The following is a 16689-nucleotide window of genomic DNA, read 5'->3' on the forward strand; positions in this document are numbered from 1 at the left end:
ACCTCAACCAGGACCATCAGAGCATTTACCTCCTGAGAGCCTGCAGAAGGTCCCTGGGATTATCGGTTGAGATCATCTTGAAATATAGTCTAGGAAGATCAATTCTAATAACAAGATTAATCTTCCCCTCTTAGCACTTTTATTCCAGGTGGGCCTTAATGCCTTTTGTAGCCTAGCATAACCAGCATGAAAAGACTGCATTGATATTCTCCCAATGTCACCTACATCTCATAAGTATCCTTGCTTAGGTGAGTACCTTGAAATCTCAAAAATGCTAAAGCAAAGGGGGACAATGTGAAAAACCCAGTCATCACTGAGCGAGGCCATAGTCCATAGGATGGTCCAGGGCAGCGGTCCCCAACCTTTTTGGCACCAAGGACTGGTTTCATGGAAGAAAATTTTTCCACTGACCCGGAGGGGATGTGGGGTGGGGGGATGGTTTCAGGATGATTCAAGTGCATTATATTTATTGTGCACTTTATTTCTATTATTATTATGTTGTAATATATAATGAAATAATTATACAACTCACCATAATGCAGAATCAGTGGGAGCCCTGAGCTTGTTTTCAGTTGCCACTCACTGATAGGGTTTTTTTTTTAAGAACACTTTTAAAAATATTTTATTTTATTTTATTTTATTATTATTATTATTATTTGGCTGTTTTGGGTCTTCGTTGCTGTGTGCAGGCTTTCTCTAGTTGCGAATGGGGGCTACTCTTTGTTGCGGTGCGTGGGCTTCTCATTGCGGTGGCTTCTCTTGTTGCGGAGCACGGGCTCTAGGTGCATGGGCTTCAGTAGTTGTGACACATGGGCTCAGTAGTTGTGGCGCACGGGCTTAGTTGCTCCACGGCATGTGGGATCGTCCCGGACCAGGGCTCAAACCCGTGTCCCCTGCATTGTCAGGTGGGTTCTTAACCACTGCACCACCAGGGAAGCCTCTGATAGGGTTTTGATATGAGTCTGCAAGCAGTTGATTTATTATGGCCCCTGTGGGGTGAAACCTCTCTGCTAACGATAATCTTATTTGCAGCCGCTCCCCAGCGCTAGCATCACCGCCTCAGCTCCCCCTCAGAGCGTCAGGCATTAGATTCTCACAAGGAGCGCGCAACCTAGATCCCTTGCATGCGCAGTTCACAGTAGGGTTCGCGCTCCTATGAGAATCTAATGCCGCCACTGATCTGACAGGAGGTGGAGCTCAGGCGGTAATGTGAGCGATGGGGAGAGGCTGTAAATACAGATGAAGCTTCGCTTGCTCACCCGCCGCTCACCTCCTGCTGTGCGGCCCAGTTCCTAACAGGCCACGGACCGCTACCGGTCCTTGGCCTGGGTGTTGGGGACCCCTGGCCTAAAGCAACAATATTTATTTATTAACTCTCCTGGCTTATGTGGATCTGGAATTTGGAAGCTGCTCAGCTGGGTGGTTCTATTATAATCAGATTATAGTCAGACCGTAGCTGGGCTTGGGGTCATTTTGAAGGCTTGTTCATTCATTCTTCTGGTGCCTGGGCTGGGAAGGTTTGCACAGCTGGGACTTCTAGCAGTCTCTCTCTTTCCCTTTGTGGTTTTTCCATGTAGTTTCTCCAGAGTGGCAGCTTTAAGGTAGGTGGAATTCTTACATGGCTTTTCAGGGCTCCAAAGATACATGTCAGAAGAGAGCAAGAAGCAGACAGAAACCATACTGCCTTTTATGATCCTAGCCTTGGAAGTTGCTTCTGCCACATTCTACTAGTCAAAGGCAATTACAAAGGTCTGCCCAGGTCCAAGGTGAGGAACCTAGACCCCCACCTCTTCTTTTTCCCCAGCTTTAATGAGATATAATTGACATACAGCATCATATTAGTTTAAGGTATATGATGTAGTAATTTTGTATGTGTATAGATTGCAAAATGATTAACTAACACATAAGACTAACACATCCATCACCTCACATAGTTACAATTATGTGTGTGTGGCAAGAGCTTTTAAAACCTCTCTTAGCAACTTTCAAATATACAACACAGTATTATTAACTCTAGTCAACATGTTGTACATTACATCCCAAGAACTTATTCATCTTAACAACCGGAAGTTTGTGCCTTTTGACCACCTTCACCCGTTTCCCCCACCGCCAGCCCCCAGTAAAACCCTCCAACCTGTTCTCTGCTTCTCTGAGTTCTAGACTCCACCTCTTGATAGAAAAGCATCAGCATCTCATTATAAGAGTGTGTGGGATGCACTATGTATTGGTGCAACCTCCTTTGGAAAATACAATCTGCCACAGCATATCATGTATACTTTTGTATTGTTTTAATTTTTACAGTGAATGTGTATTATTTTGGAATGAGCAAAAACACTGTCAAATTACTTCAATTTTTAAATCTGTAAAACTAAAAAGGAATAAAATATTACTTCTATTCGACCAACATAAAAAGGTTTAAAAATCACATTACATCCTTAAACCATCATGGAAAAGAATGTCTATATATGTATAACTGATTCACTTTGATGTACAGTAAAAATTAACACAACATAGTAAATCAACCATACTTCAATAAAATACATTAAAAAAAAATCACATTACATCCTGCGTATACTGTAGTAGCATGTTTAAGTTGGAGCAACTCTATTGGAAGTAGTGGCAATAATATACCTTGTAGTTATTATAAAGTGATCTATTTCAAAGCAGCCCTTATTAAAATTATATTTGTGTTACAATGGCTTGATTTAAAATATGGCTCTGAATTAGAGGCTTATTTACTCTGCTTGAGACTGTTTTAGTTTTTAGTTTTTTAACTGCAAAGTTAAGTTGGAGAAATGATTTAATTCCTTAGAATAATCATATCACTCAAAATTCTAAAGCAAATAAATGATTTCTAGTGTGACAGCCTCACCAAAACGCAAACCTTATCTAATCGCTTCCTTTACCTGATTTCAGGAGTTCTAGGGAAACCTGTTGCTCCAGAGAGTTTTTCTCTAACAACTGAGACCCAGAGTTCTATCCAGTTTTGTTCCTTGACCTTAAAAGCTTCCTATCTTTTTAATCAAAACAGCCACGAAGAAGGTAACTCTTTAAGCTTCTTGGTAGTTTATAGTGGAGTAGATGGATTTCTGATCCTTGCAGGTGAGACGTTTCTAAAGAATGAAAATATTAGCTTTCAGGTGGACAGAAAGGAAGGAAGTCTGTAAAAAGAAAAACGTGGCAGTTGGTGGGCACCAAACATAACCTTTGCCTAGTTCATTGATTACTAGGGCCCACTGTGTTGGTCACTATTGCTGATGAATTGTTACGGCTCTCTTGCTAAGCCATACTGTTTATTCCAAGAAGATAAAATCCCATGTGCAGGGGCTTCCCTGGTGGCGCAGTGGCTGAGAATCTGCCTGCTAATGCAGGGGACACGGGTTCGAGCCCTGGTCTGGGAAGATCCCACATGCCGCGGAGCAACTAGGCCCGTGAGCCACAACTACTGAGCCTGCGCGTCTGGAGCCTGTGCTCCGCAACAGGAGAGGCCGCGATAGTGAGAGGCCCGCGCACCGCGATGAAGAGTGGCCCCCACTTGCCGCAACTGGAGAAAGCCCTCGCACAGAAATGAAGACCCAACACAGCCATAAATAAATAAATAAATAATTAAAAAAAAAAAATCCCATGTGCAATCAGTGAGCAATCTCCTCTTCACATTTCAATTTTCAGTGAAATAATTCAATCACAGGATTAAAAAAAATCAAATAATAATGGTTTATATTGAAAGGCAATAGCTCCCTGCCCCACTCCACCAAAACCCAAAAGGAACCTTTTAAAATAATATATACATATATTTAACTATTTATAATTTATCAATGTTAAACATGGTATGTTGTCATCCTATTACAATGGATGATGAAACAGCTCACTTCCCCATACCTTCCTCTATTTCCCCTCTGCTTTCCTTTTAATATAATTACATCACCATTTTTGTTCCTATACTTGTTACCTTAAAATTAATTATTAAAACCCAGAGTTAAGTACTATAAAAGCAGTGAGGTAGAAGACATTTTACATAGGGAGGTGGACCCAAAGATTTAGGCTATAAAATAAATGTGACAAATTATATTAGCATTCAGGTATCTTTAACATCCAGTTTGAGCTAAATGCCTCTCTTTCTATTCACCTCTCAAGGGAACCTTCAAATACACAATGGAATTTATTGTACTGCTAAAAATAAAATCATTTTAGTATTAGAATTGTGGTAGATGAGGAACCCTAGGAAAACTAAAACTGGCTAATTACTCTAGGGAACAGGGAGAGGAAACATGAGTTAAAAACTGGAGGATTAAGCAACAGAAGAAAACAGAAGGCTCAACATGGCAGCGACTGCTAATAGACTGCTCTGCTTCCGATTAGATGCCCATGTTGTTGGGCATGACAATGTGTCCTGTCAAATAAAACCATTAAGTTTGCCAGCCTAACAAATTAAAAACATAGGACTCTCAGTTAATTTTGTATTTCAGATAAACTATGAATAATTTCTCAGTATAAGAATGTCCCATGCAGTATTTTATATGGCAATCTTGAGAAGTATACTTACCAACCTCCCTTGTAGATAGGGGTGGTCAATGAGATGTCAGAAGCCCTTGGGTGAAGCATCTACAGAAGTTCTTAAAAGTGGACTGACTTACCTACAGGCACACACTTCTCCTTTTCTCTCCCTCTTTCTTTCTGCCTGGAATGTTAATTTTTTTTTTTTTTACAGCTACTGTCTGGTAATCAGGAGGCAACCTTGAGTGTGGAATCCACCACTATGGACAGGATTAAAGAATGGGAAAGGAGATTGGTGAACACTGACGACGTCACAGAGCAACTCTACAGCCTGGATTTATTTTACATGGGAAAAAAAAACATTTCTTACTTGTGTAAGCTAATTATTTTAGTTTTCTATTTTACATAAATGAACCTAATACTAACCCAAACATTTTATGGTCATGTTCTATTAGCAAAAGGTCAGAACCATTGTCAAAGCAACCATCTCTATCCAAGCAGTGTAGAAGAAGGGATGAGCAGAGGACAGAGTTGCAGATAATTAACAAAGACCCATATGGACAAGTGACTGGCATCAGAGAGGTCTAGAAACAGGCATCAAAGACCTGGTCAAAATGGCTGGAATTCAGAGCAAGGAAATTTAACTCTTGTGGAAAATAGGGTGGAAGGCAAAGACTTCCTCCTAGAGGGACGTGATCGTGAAGTCAGATCAATTTTGACTCAAGCCTACCTTGAGTGACATGCTGACTTCTATCGTCCCTACCAGAGACCAGGTCTGGCTTCTGGGGGCAGAAAAACAGGTAAATTGGTCTCAGCTGCACAGGTCAGTGAACAAAGTTGCAGCCAATGTTTCTATTAGCTAATGAAGGCTTATGATATGACAGGCAGTGTTCTAAATGTCTTTTGTGTCTTAGATTACATAGTTGTCATAACACTACTATGAAGAAAGCACTTTAATTGTAAGAATTCATTTATAACTGAAAGTCCAACAGTGTTCCATCACAGTTCAGAGAACCAAACACTGGATACTATGCTGCCTTATACCCCCAAATCCCACCCCCAGTGCTCTTTTTGACTTGCCTTTCTCTGGAAAACTCCATGGTTGTCCTTGATTTCAGTTATTCCACTTTCAACTAACCCACTCTCAGTGTTAGTCAGCCAGCTACCCAGGTAAGAATCTGTAAATGGAACAAAACATGAACCCCCCCCCACCCCAGCTGGAAATTTGGTGCTGGTAAACCTAGATTTTTACATGCATCTCCCTATATAAGTGGAGAAATTGAAGTTAGTCCAACTCTTTTTTCTTTTTTTTTAAATTTATTTATTTGGCTGCGCTGGGTCTTAGTTGTGGCATGTGGGATCTTCATTGCGGCATGAGGAATCCTTTTAGCTGCGGCATGCGGGATCTTTATTTGTGACATGGGAACTCTTAGTTGCGGCATGTGGGATCTAGTTCCCTGACCAGGGATTGAACCTGGGTCCCCTGCATTGGGAATGTAGAGTCTTAGCCACTGGACCACTAAGGAAGCCCCAGTCCAACTCTTATTTTAATGCATAAAATAATCCATTAGTTTGATTTTGAACATGTAAGAGGAAAATTTATTATTAATAATCCTTCACTGACTCCTAATGAAAATGTATCCGCATTAACTAGAGGATCAATCTAAGAGCTTTTGACATACTAGAAGGCGGGAGTAGTAGTAACAATGGTTGTTGTGCAAGTTTGGAACAAGAGGCTGGGGCAGAGCTTAAGTGTTTGGCGAAAGAGAGAGTTTGGGGGTGGGGGAAGATCCAAGATCCCAGGGATAGCTCCAGCTTAATGCTAGAGGGAGAAAGTGGTTTCAAGCCAAATACAGAGATTTGGAAGAAGAGATATAGCTAGTGGACTCTCTCCCTCCCTCCCTCCCTTTCTTCCTTCTTTCCTTCCTTTTTTTTTTTCTTTTTGTGAAAAGTTGTGCACTATTCCACAGTGGAATTTTCAGAAAAAATTGAGTCACTAACATTATTGTTAAATGGAGTCTTGTTTAGGGGAAACAAAGAAAAGGATGAGTATACTGTTGGCATAAGGGTTAGAGACATGAAGGAAAAGCATACAATTTCAATTTGCCGAAAATCAGCTTATCCTTTTAATCACACACACACAGAATTTAAGGAAATATTTTTAAGAAATTGGTTTGAAGAGATACCAAATGAGAAGCTTCTCTTGAGCCCTTAGAAACCTTAATACAACCCAGGCCGTACTTCTTGTACATTCCTCTATAACAGTTGTGCACTAAATATGTCTGAGGAATGAAGGATTTTCTTGGTGGTACTGAGTTTGATGGCATTGTTATTTCTGTTAAACAGTAGTGCGTGTAATTTTTAGGATAGTTTAATGGCATCTTGTCCTTAACATTTGATAAAAATGAGTAGAAAGCAGAAAAATTAGTGCTGATAACTTGTAAAAAGTATAAAGCCATCAACTTAATACAACTGAGAAATGAGATCCAGGAAATAGAGATCTAACATAAGAAAATAACAAAATAAAGTTCATGGATGTCATCCTGTGTCCAAAAACCAGTCAGAATTGGAGCTGAGATTAGGGGAGGGCTTTAGGGAAAAATGGATTTGATTGAATAAACTGATGTGTCTGGCATTTGGAAAATTATCATTGCTACAAGTACAACAAATTGATAGAAAAAATTAAGGATTATAAATATTGGAAATTAAGCATATGAACAAATGAGGCAGTGGTTAAACGTAGGAAAAATAAAAAGATAGAACCCCCCCAAAAGTACATTGCTTATTTCAATAGTCAACAATTACATAGTTATAATAATACTATTGAGTTATCCTGAAATTGTGACCTAACTCTATAGAGTGAATGAGAGTAGGGAAAGTAGAGTTAAAGTTTTATCCTCCATCAAAAGAAGTTAGTAGATTTCTGAAATTAGTCAAGAAATATAATAATAATATTATAATATAAGCATATTATTTAGAAACACACCAAAAGAAATAGATAAAAAGTGAAGAGTGGCCTGTTATGACAGGTACTGGGGATTAGTGAATGGTGAAGCAGGAACTGCTGTTTTCATTGTAAGTCTTTTTTTCACTATTTGTTTTAACTGCACCTGTGTTGTTTTGATAAGATTTAATTAATTCATTAAACAGATTTTTTTTAGAGGACTGCCCATACTGTTTCTTCTACATCTTTTATTTACGTTTTGAGAAGTTTCAACTATCCTATACTGGTTTGCTCCCCTTTGACATGTAAAATACATGATATTGACAGATACCTTGATTGAACATCTAAAGATGTTTTAACTGTGGGGAGTCAGATAGTAAATATTTCAAGACCTACCTGTGGAGGGCTCTGCAGTAGAGCAGCCCACCCGTCGATAGCTAATTTTAATTTCTGCAACTGCCTGAGGATGTTTGCCCTTGTGTTCAGACTCTAGCCCTTCAGTTTAGATACTTCTATTAGCTCCAAAGTCCAGTATTTCTTCAGTTCTGAGTACTTTGCCTTGGTTCTGTGAAAGACGATATCCTTCTTTGCTCTGTCGAAGCTAAGTTTACTTTCTCATCTTTCTGGAAACCTGTTCTATTCAATGTTTTTTTTCAAACTCTACTTTAAAAAAGACATAATTTATTAATTCATCCAGAAAGCATTTTTTTTTAATTTATTTATTTATTTATTTTTGGCTGTGTTGGGTCTTCGTTTCTGTGCGAGGGCTTTCTCTAGTTGTGTCAAGCGGGGGCCACTCTTCATCGCGGTGCACGGGCCTCTCACTGTCGCGGCCTCTCTTGTTGCGGAGCACAGGCTCCAGACGCGCAGGCTCAGCAGTTGTGGCTCACGGGCCTAGTTGCTCCGCGGCATGTGGGATCTTCCCAGACCAGGGCTCGAACCCGTGTCCCCTGCATTGGCAGGCAGACTCTCAACCACTGCGCCACCAGGGAAGCCCCCAGAAAGCATTTTTAAAGCCACTATCATAGGTCCAATCTTAGGCTACAACCTGGAGACATAGAAGAAGGGTATCTGGTTCCATCTAGCAGAAGAGATGAAGTTTCTTAAGTTGCAGTTTGGATTTCTTTATTTCTTTTTTTATTGAAATATAGTTGATTTACAATGTTGCATTAGTTTCTGGTATACAGCAAAGTGATTCAGATATATATATGTATATATATATATATTCTTTTGGGTTTGGATTTCTTTTAGGGGATTAGGGTGCCACTAACCCTCTTCTCTTCTAGGAACACAAGTGAAAAGATCACTAGGCAAATGAAAAGTATAGACCACTCTCTTAATCCAGGCAGTAGCCACACATGCCCCCAGATGCAAGGCTGTGATAAACTGCAGTGTCAGAGACTGAATTTTGAGTCTGGCTGAAGCTGTACTGGGGTTTCCTCCTTTGCACACTGATTAGCAGACTTGCTACCTGAGTATTCAGGCACGTGGCTGGGAAACACAGGCAGGGCCTTCAGAACAGCCCCTGGGTCACTTACCCAAATGGTAGACAAACAGCAAGGATCACAAGTTCCTTTTAAGAGGTAGGCTCCAGGCCCTGCCCACGTGTGCTTGCCACTCCGACAGGAAGTCAAGTCAGATCTGGGCTCAGAAGCAAATGAAAGGACAGGACAGTCATGAGCACTGACCTTTAGCCTTGAAAACAGGTCCCCCACCAGTGAAACTAGCCCAACGAATGTTCCCAACTCTGACCAATCATCTCAGTCACTCCCATGAGAAGAAACAAAGAAAGGAGTGAAGCGAGAGAGGACAGAAGTGTAGTGAGTTTCCTTCTCCTCTGGGATAAGGCAAACGCATGAGGTGAAAGGAGGTCCCTCCCTCTTCAACTGTTTTCCTTACCTGTGTGTCCTCTATTCTTAGAAATAATTAGAAGCACAAAGATCTACAAGTGTCTCAGTGTTCAATTCGATCATAATTAAACACATTTCCTGAAATGTGAAAATACCAGTGAGGCATGTTTCCTTCATAATAAATACATAAATGTGGCCACCCACAAAATGTGTGAATGGCCCTCAGCGTATTCCGGGTCCCAGGTTTCTGGGTCCCATAGTCACATCGCATAATACCATTGAGTTGGTACAAGGATTGAATGAGTTAAAATGTATGAAGTTTGTAAACAGTGCCTGACATACAGACAGCGTTAGTTGTTGTTATTATTATTACTATTAATTTATGTTTTGTGTCATATTACAGTCATTATCTCATGTGATTTTCACAACACCCTGTGAAAAAGGTTAAGACAAGCCATATTACCACCTTTGCCGATGAAGTTATTCAGTACACGAGGTCTGCAATTCAGGTTTTCTACTACCAAAGCACAGGTGGCTGCCTGGTCTTCCTTATTCAGAAATTTAAAGGTTGCGTATCTTGCCTTGTCATTGGGAACTGCCAGATGATGACAAGGTAGGACTTTGGAATTCTCCTACTCCACTAGGAAAAGAGTTGCTTGGCTTAAATTATGTGCAGCATTTGGCTTGGCAGTTTCCTGGGTAAATCAATACGGGTATTACACAATTGATAAACATTTGCTTTCTGTCTTGCACACAATATATTTCATATGCTGATTGTTTTCTTCCTCATGACTTAACCTGTTACAGGAGAAGGTGAGGGTAAACCCATGTCACTCCTGATCCCCTCACTGAAGGAGGCTGATTTAGCTCATTTGGCTGGATAGGTGGGTATCACCATGCCCCTCCTCTTCTTAAGCACATATTTTAGATTTATGTAGATAAAATGTGTGTAATATGTGTAAAATGTGTGTATAAAAGATATCTGCATGTGTGCATGTTAAAAATGTGTATATAAAAGATATCTGCACATTTGCATGTATGTACACACACACAGATAATGAGGACCACGCTCCGTACATGCTCTGTAACCTAGTGGTGTTTCTTAACGACATGCTTAATATCAAGACCATTTCCTATGTCCTATGAATTAGCTAGATTTGCATTCCACTGTAAAGCCTGCATATCAAGTCTTAAACAAGTAAGGGGGTTATTTGTTACACAAAATAAGAAACCTAGAGATACACAGTCCAAGGCTGGTATGATCCCTTCACAATGCCTTCTAAAACCCAGGCTCTTTCCAGGTTTCTACTCTGCCATCCTTAGTATGTGGTTTTGGACCTTGGGCTTGTTACCTCATTGTCACAAGATAGCTGCTCCACCCTTTAAAACACATCTGTAACCCAGGCAAAAAGAAGAGAAAAAGCAAAGAGCAAAAGGTGTGTGTCAGTTGAAACTGCTTCTGATGACAGTACTTTTCTAGACTCCCACCTAGCCACTTCCACTTACATCTCACTGGTCAGAACTGTGTCATGTGTCTGCCCAAAGCCACAAAGGAAGCTGGCTGTCACCAGTTATGTTCTTCAGGAAATATCAATAGATGCTGAGATAGTGAGGAGTGAGAAAGGTTTAATGGGGAGTGACACTGTGAAAGAAGCAGGAAGCCAAATTGGGCAGGGGGAGCCAGCATTCACTGATGCAAACCTGGCAGTCTCTGCCAGCCCAGTGAGAGTAAGGATTGCCCGCTAGGGGAATCCTGTGTTGGGTGGAAATGGCTAGGTCTTTGTATTACCATCTTCCTTAGTCATTGGCTGGGGGCTGCCTTGAGGAGAGCAGGATCTCAGCTTGAAAGTTGACAGGAGCTAATGACTGGATACAGTCAGCTAACCACACTCTTTGACATGGGTAGCAAATCCTTTCCAGAAGCAAAGGGATTTGACTGGTACATCCCCACGTATGCCACTCTGGAAAATGGAGGTTTTCAGCTGGACATGTTGCCCTCCCAAAGAAATTTGGAGTTCTGTTAATAAGAAAGAAGAAAGGGTATTGTATAGGCCATTGTTGTATCAGATATACTTTGTTAAGTTTCCTTCTCGACTGACAAGAACAACTTTGCCAGATAAAGCGGACTCTACGTTGAACAAACTTCTACAAGTAAGTGTATCCCATGGTGGAAGGTACCAAGAAACAGAAATGTCATCTTAATAGGGAACACCCTGTAGGCCATCTTCCAATGGCACCAAGCTGCCTCTGGTTTGGTAATTCAAAAGGAAATGGGGTTAACTTCCAGGTGAAATGATGGACACGGGTAATGGTAGAAATCAGTGAACATGAGTGTTGCTTTTTGCCCTTCCTCCTAATTTTGTGCTTTTCTAAAAGTCACTGGCATAATTACAATTTTCCCTTTAGGCTTATAAAGATTTGGCTCACTGATATTTCGTTAGTAAACTGGGGGGAGACCAATTATTCGATCCTCTCTCCAGGGGTTGGATAACGTAGAGGCTCTTCGGATGATGCCAAGTCTCATTCATAAAGGGAATTCTCCAGGAGAAACTGAAACAAGTGAGTAAGTGAGCCTCCGGAGCTAAGGTTTGTTCATTTAGGATGTTTATTTTACTGAAGTAGTTTCCTCTAATCTGAATATTTCTAATACGATCAAGAAAAAGTCCTGGTCTCTAGCAGTAGGAAATACATTTCACTTTCTTCAGATACATTCAGGAGTAAATGTAAAGTTTAGAAAGGAACCCTGAGTCTCTCTCTGTGTAGATATCTGGGCCTGTGCTTTGAGTATGGAGCTGGCTGGTTGATTAATTCTGAAAGACTTAGTGGTGTGCATACAAATAAAGCCTCAAAATATGGAAATGTGACATAATGGAGAATACATTTGTGTCTTAGCTAATCTTAGAGAACTGGTGAAGAATTTATTCTCCTAATTAGTTTCCTTTCCATAGAGTTTGCTATTTACCAGTAATTAGGATCTCCATTTCATCTCCTTCTTTCCCAGAGAGAAATAGCAGGATCAGTTTTAAATTGGTAGTGAGGAATTAAAAGTTTTTCAATAATGCTTTTAATTTAAAAAATACATACTGACTGTAGAAAATAGAGAAAAGTATGGGAATGATTAAAATTACTCCTAATATCACCAACTAGAAGTAATCAACATCATCTATTCTTTCAATCTTTCAAAACATTTACACAATATGTTTTTATAGATAAAATGTGTACATGTGTAAGAATGTGTATAAATTGGGACACTGTGCACTGTTGTTATGCTTAACAACACACCATGAACACTTTGTCATGTCATTTTCTTCAACAACACACTTTTCAAAGGCTGCATAGTGTTCCTTTGGATACATGTACAATAATTTATTCAACTAATCCCTTATTATTGAATATTTCCATTCTTTCTGGTTTTGCATTATTATAAATAATTCTGTCATGAATAACCTTGTAACTCTCTCACACCCCTGATTATTTCCTAAGGGTAAATACATAGAAGAATAAGAACTTTGGGTATAGATGTCCCTTATTTCTGCCTGTCCAGAATTCTTTCCCTTTTTCAGATGATAGAACTGATCTCACACTCTACTTATGAACTGCCTTTCAGGATCTGCTTCTCCCCGACCTGGTGGAACTTTCTGTCATGTGGCTGGGATTAATCAGAGTGTCCTGTTTCCGACCACTCCAGACACAGTGACTGTTCCAGGAGTGGTATAAAAGATCTAATCAGGGTCAATAAGGGGGAATTTTTCTAAGTCTGCTAATGATACTTGGATAAAAACATCTCTTTTCTTCTGAAATTATGGGCACCAAGGACTGTTTAAGATTGGAACTGACAAAAGTCAACTTTGCCACAATGATGCCAGCACAGAAGAAAGCAGAGCTGAGAGGTAGAGAGAGAAGGGAGATTCCTGATGATATCATTTGAGTTCCTGGTTCCGGCCATGCCAGAAGCAAGATGCTGCCCGAGACTTTTCCAATTACTTGACCTAATAACTTCCCCTTTTTTCTTAAAATAGTTTGAGCTGACTTTCTGTCTTTAGGCAACCAAGACTTTTGCCTAATATAGATAGTCTAAGGTTTCGGTGCATGTTTCCAAAATACCTCCCAGAACGGTATTGCCAAATATACTTGTGGAATATGTGGAATTTTGAATTGAATTATAGTTGATATTGCTACAGTGGGTCAGGGTAGAATTATAGTATGAAACAGTCTTGTCTCTTCTTTTCATACCCCCACCCCCTCCTGACTAAAGGAGAGCATCCCAGTCAAACCATCACACTTGTATGAGTAAAGGTGGGGACTGTGGTGAATACAGATCAAGCTAGCGTTATATGATGCCCATACATCAGACTGAGTAAAAATTCTTACTGTCAGGTCCAAGTACTCCTTAGCCAAGTACATAGTGAGTCTCTAATACTTTGACTTTCTTTCCATCCTCAGAAGTGAAAGTGAAGAGAGGTCTTAAAAGGTGGCCATTCCAAGAAAGGAGTTAAATTATTTAGGAGCTCAACTTCAAGTCAGCAAGTCAAGGAAGAGTATTTTAAGGAGCAACTATGTGACTGGACTAGGTCACAGAGTTTCAGAGCCAGATTAAAGAGGCAGGCCAGTGGGCAGCTGTGGAAGGAGGTGGGTGGGAGGGGTGATTTTAAAAGGATGTTAAAATAACATTGGCAAAAACAAATCAACTCCAACATTTCACTGGAATGAAGTGGAAAGCAGTGTCCTTTAACACTGGTTTATCTATCAACTCCTTATATAGCTAAGAAAATGAAAATTGGTTCCAGTCTCACTGATGTAGACACTCCCCTCAAAAGGAGATGAAAACAGCACTCTTTATTAGTAGCAGTCCATCTAATTTGTATATTTTTGAGATGCATGTGTGCACTAGTGGTCAGCTGAAATTCCTGAATCAGTTAATGTACGAACCTAGGGCTATTTCTTGAGAGTGAGTGGTTTGTTTTACTAACCCTTTCATATGCCTCTCAAAATGTTTTCTGGTTAATAAAATTACGAACAAACAAAACTCAAGAGAGAAGAGAGCTTCAGAAAAATGGGAAGTGACTGTTAAAAAATTTTTTTAGAACATTTCCTGTTCTTCAGCTAGTGGAAGTGAATTAGTAGTAAATATGTTTCTAAATACATTTATTTTACTGATTAAAAAAAGTTTATCCATATCCTGACCAAATCAATGTTGAACAAACGTTTGTAAATATTTGCTTGTAGGAGCCACTTGACTTGGCCCAGGACTTCCAGGAGGTTGGGAGAGAGGAGTAAGATAAAACAGCAAAGGTATATATATATATTTTAAGTTCTGAGGTTGCTCCACTAAGGAGCTGTCTCTCTGGAGACTAGCTGGGTAGCCAGGGTTGCAAAAGAGCAAACCTGAGGACCAGACAGTTCCACATTAGAAACTTTAGAAGCATTGTACAAGGTCCTGAGAACAAGACGGTATCTCCAACCATCCATGGCTGTTTGGGCAAAGAAAGCACTTAGGGGAAACAATAGCCAAAAATCAGACAAAATATCTGAAAACTTGGTGAAGTAAGTATCTTATTCACCCACTATCTCATCCCTTCACTATCCTTCCGAGTGACTTGACCTAAACACAAGCTTCATCTGAACTGCAGCTCTGCTCAGTCCAGTCTGGGGAATCAGGGAAAACTGTGTCTGCCCACAAACCCTTTCCCCCAACTCTTCTGCTCCACTGGAAGTAACTGAAACAAAACACAGGCGTAACAAAACTTAAAAGAGCATAAGTGGTCTATGTAGAAAGTCTGAAAGAAGAGAGAAAAAAATCTTCTGGAACTAGTAAGCTATTATAGCAAGGTTGTTGGATATAAGGTTAATATACAAAAGTCAGTCAATTTCCTATCCCAGGAATGAACAAGTAAAAATGGAAATAAAATACACAATACTATTTCCATTAGTACTCCCTAAAAGAAATACTGAAGAAATACTTGGGTATAAATCTAACAACATATATACAATATCTATTTGAGGAAAACTACAAAACTCTGATGAAATAAATCAAAGAAGAAATAAATAAATGGGGAGGTATTCTATGTTCATGGATAGGAAGACCAAATCTGGTCAAGATGTCAGTTCTTCCCAACTTGATCTATAGATTCAAAGCAATCTCAATAAAAAATCCCAGCAAGTTACTTTGACAAAGAAGCAAAGGCAATATGACGGAGGAAAGATAGCTTTTTCAAGAGATGGTACTGGAACAACTGGACATTCAGGTGCAAACAATGAATCTAGACACAGACCTTACATCCTTCACAAAATTAACTCAAAGTGGTTCATAGATAATTGTAAAATGCAAAACTATAAAACTCCTAGAAGATAACATAGGAGGAAATTGAGATGACCTTGGGTGTGGAAATGACTTTTTAAATACAATACCAAAGGCATTATCCATGAAAGAAACAATTGATAAGCTAGACTTCATTAAAATTAAAAACCTCTGCTCTGTGAAAGACACTGTCAAGATAATGAGAAGACAGGGCTTCTCTGGTGGCGCAGTGGTTAAGAATCCGCCTGCCAATGCAGGGGACATGGGCTCGAGCCCTGGTCTGGGAAGATCCCACATGCCGTGGAGCAACTAAGTCCGTGTGTCACAACTACTGAGCCTGCGCACCACAACTACTGAAGCCCACGCACCTAGAGCCTGTGCTCTGCAACAAGAGAAGCCACTGCAATGAGAAGCCCGTGCACTGCAACGAAGACCCAATGCAGCCAAAAATAAATAAAATAAAATAAATTTTTTTAAAAAGGAAATGCATGGTGTTAAAAAAATTTTTTTTTAAGATAATGAGAAGACATAAGATGGGAGAAAATATTTGCAAAAGACATATCTGAGAAAGGACTTGTACAAAATACACAAAGAACTCAACAATAAGAAAAACTCAACAGTAAAAAATAAACAATCTGAATTTAAAAATCAGTGAAAGACTTGAACAGACACTTTACCAAAGAAGATATACAGATGGCAAATAAGCATATGAAAGAATGCTCAACATCATATGTCATTAAGAAAGGAAGGGACTTCGCTGGTGGTGCAGTGGTTAAGAATCCACCTGCCAGTGCAGGGGACATGGGTTCGAGCCCTGGTCTGGGAAGATCCCACATGCTGTGGAACAACTAAGCCTGTGCGCCACAACTACTGAGCCTGCACTCTAGAGCCCGCGAGCCACAACTACTGAGCCCGAGTGCCACAACTACTGAAGCCCGCGCGCCTAGAGCCCGTGCTCTGCAACAAGAGAAACCACCACAATGAGAAGCCCGGGAACCGCAACGAAGAATAGCCCGTGTACACAAAGACCCAAGGCAGCCAAAATAAATAAATAAATAAATAAATAAAAAGAAAGGAAGCAACCAAGATGTTCTTCAGTAAGT

This window comes from Balaenoptera musculus, chromosome 10 (genome assembly GCF_009873245.2).
Source record: "Balaenoptera musculus isolate JJ_BM4_2016_0621 chromosome 10, mBalMus1.pri.v3, whole genome shotgun sequence".
In the NCBI taxonomy this organism is placed as follows: domain Eukaryota; kingdom Metazoa; phylum Chordata; class Mammalia; order Artiodactyla; family Balaenopteridae; genus Balaenoptera; species Balaenoptera musculus.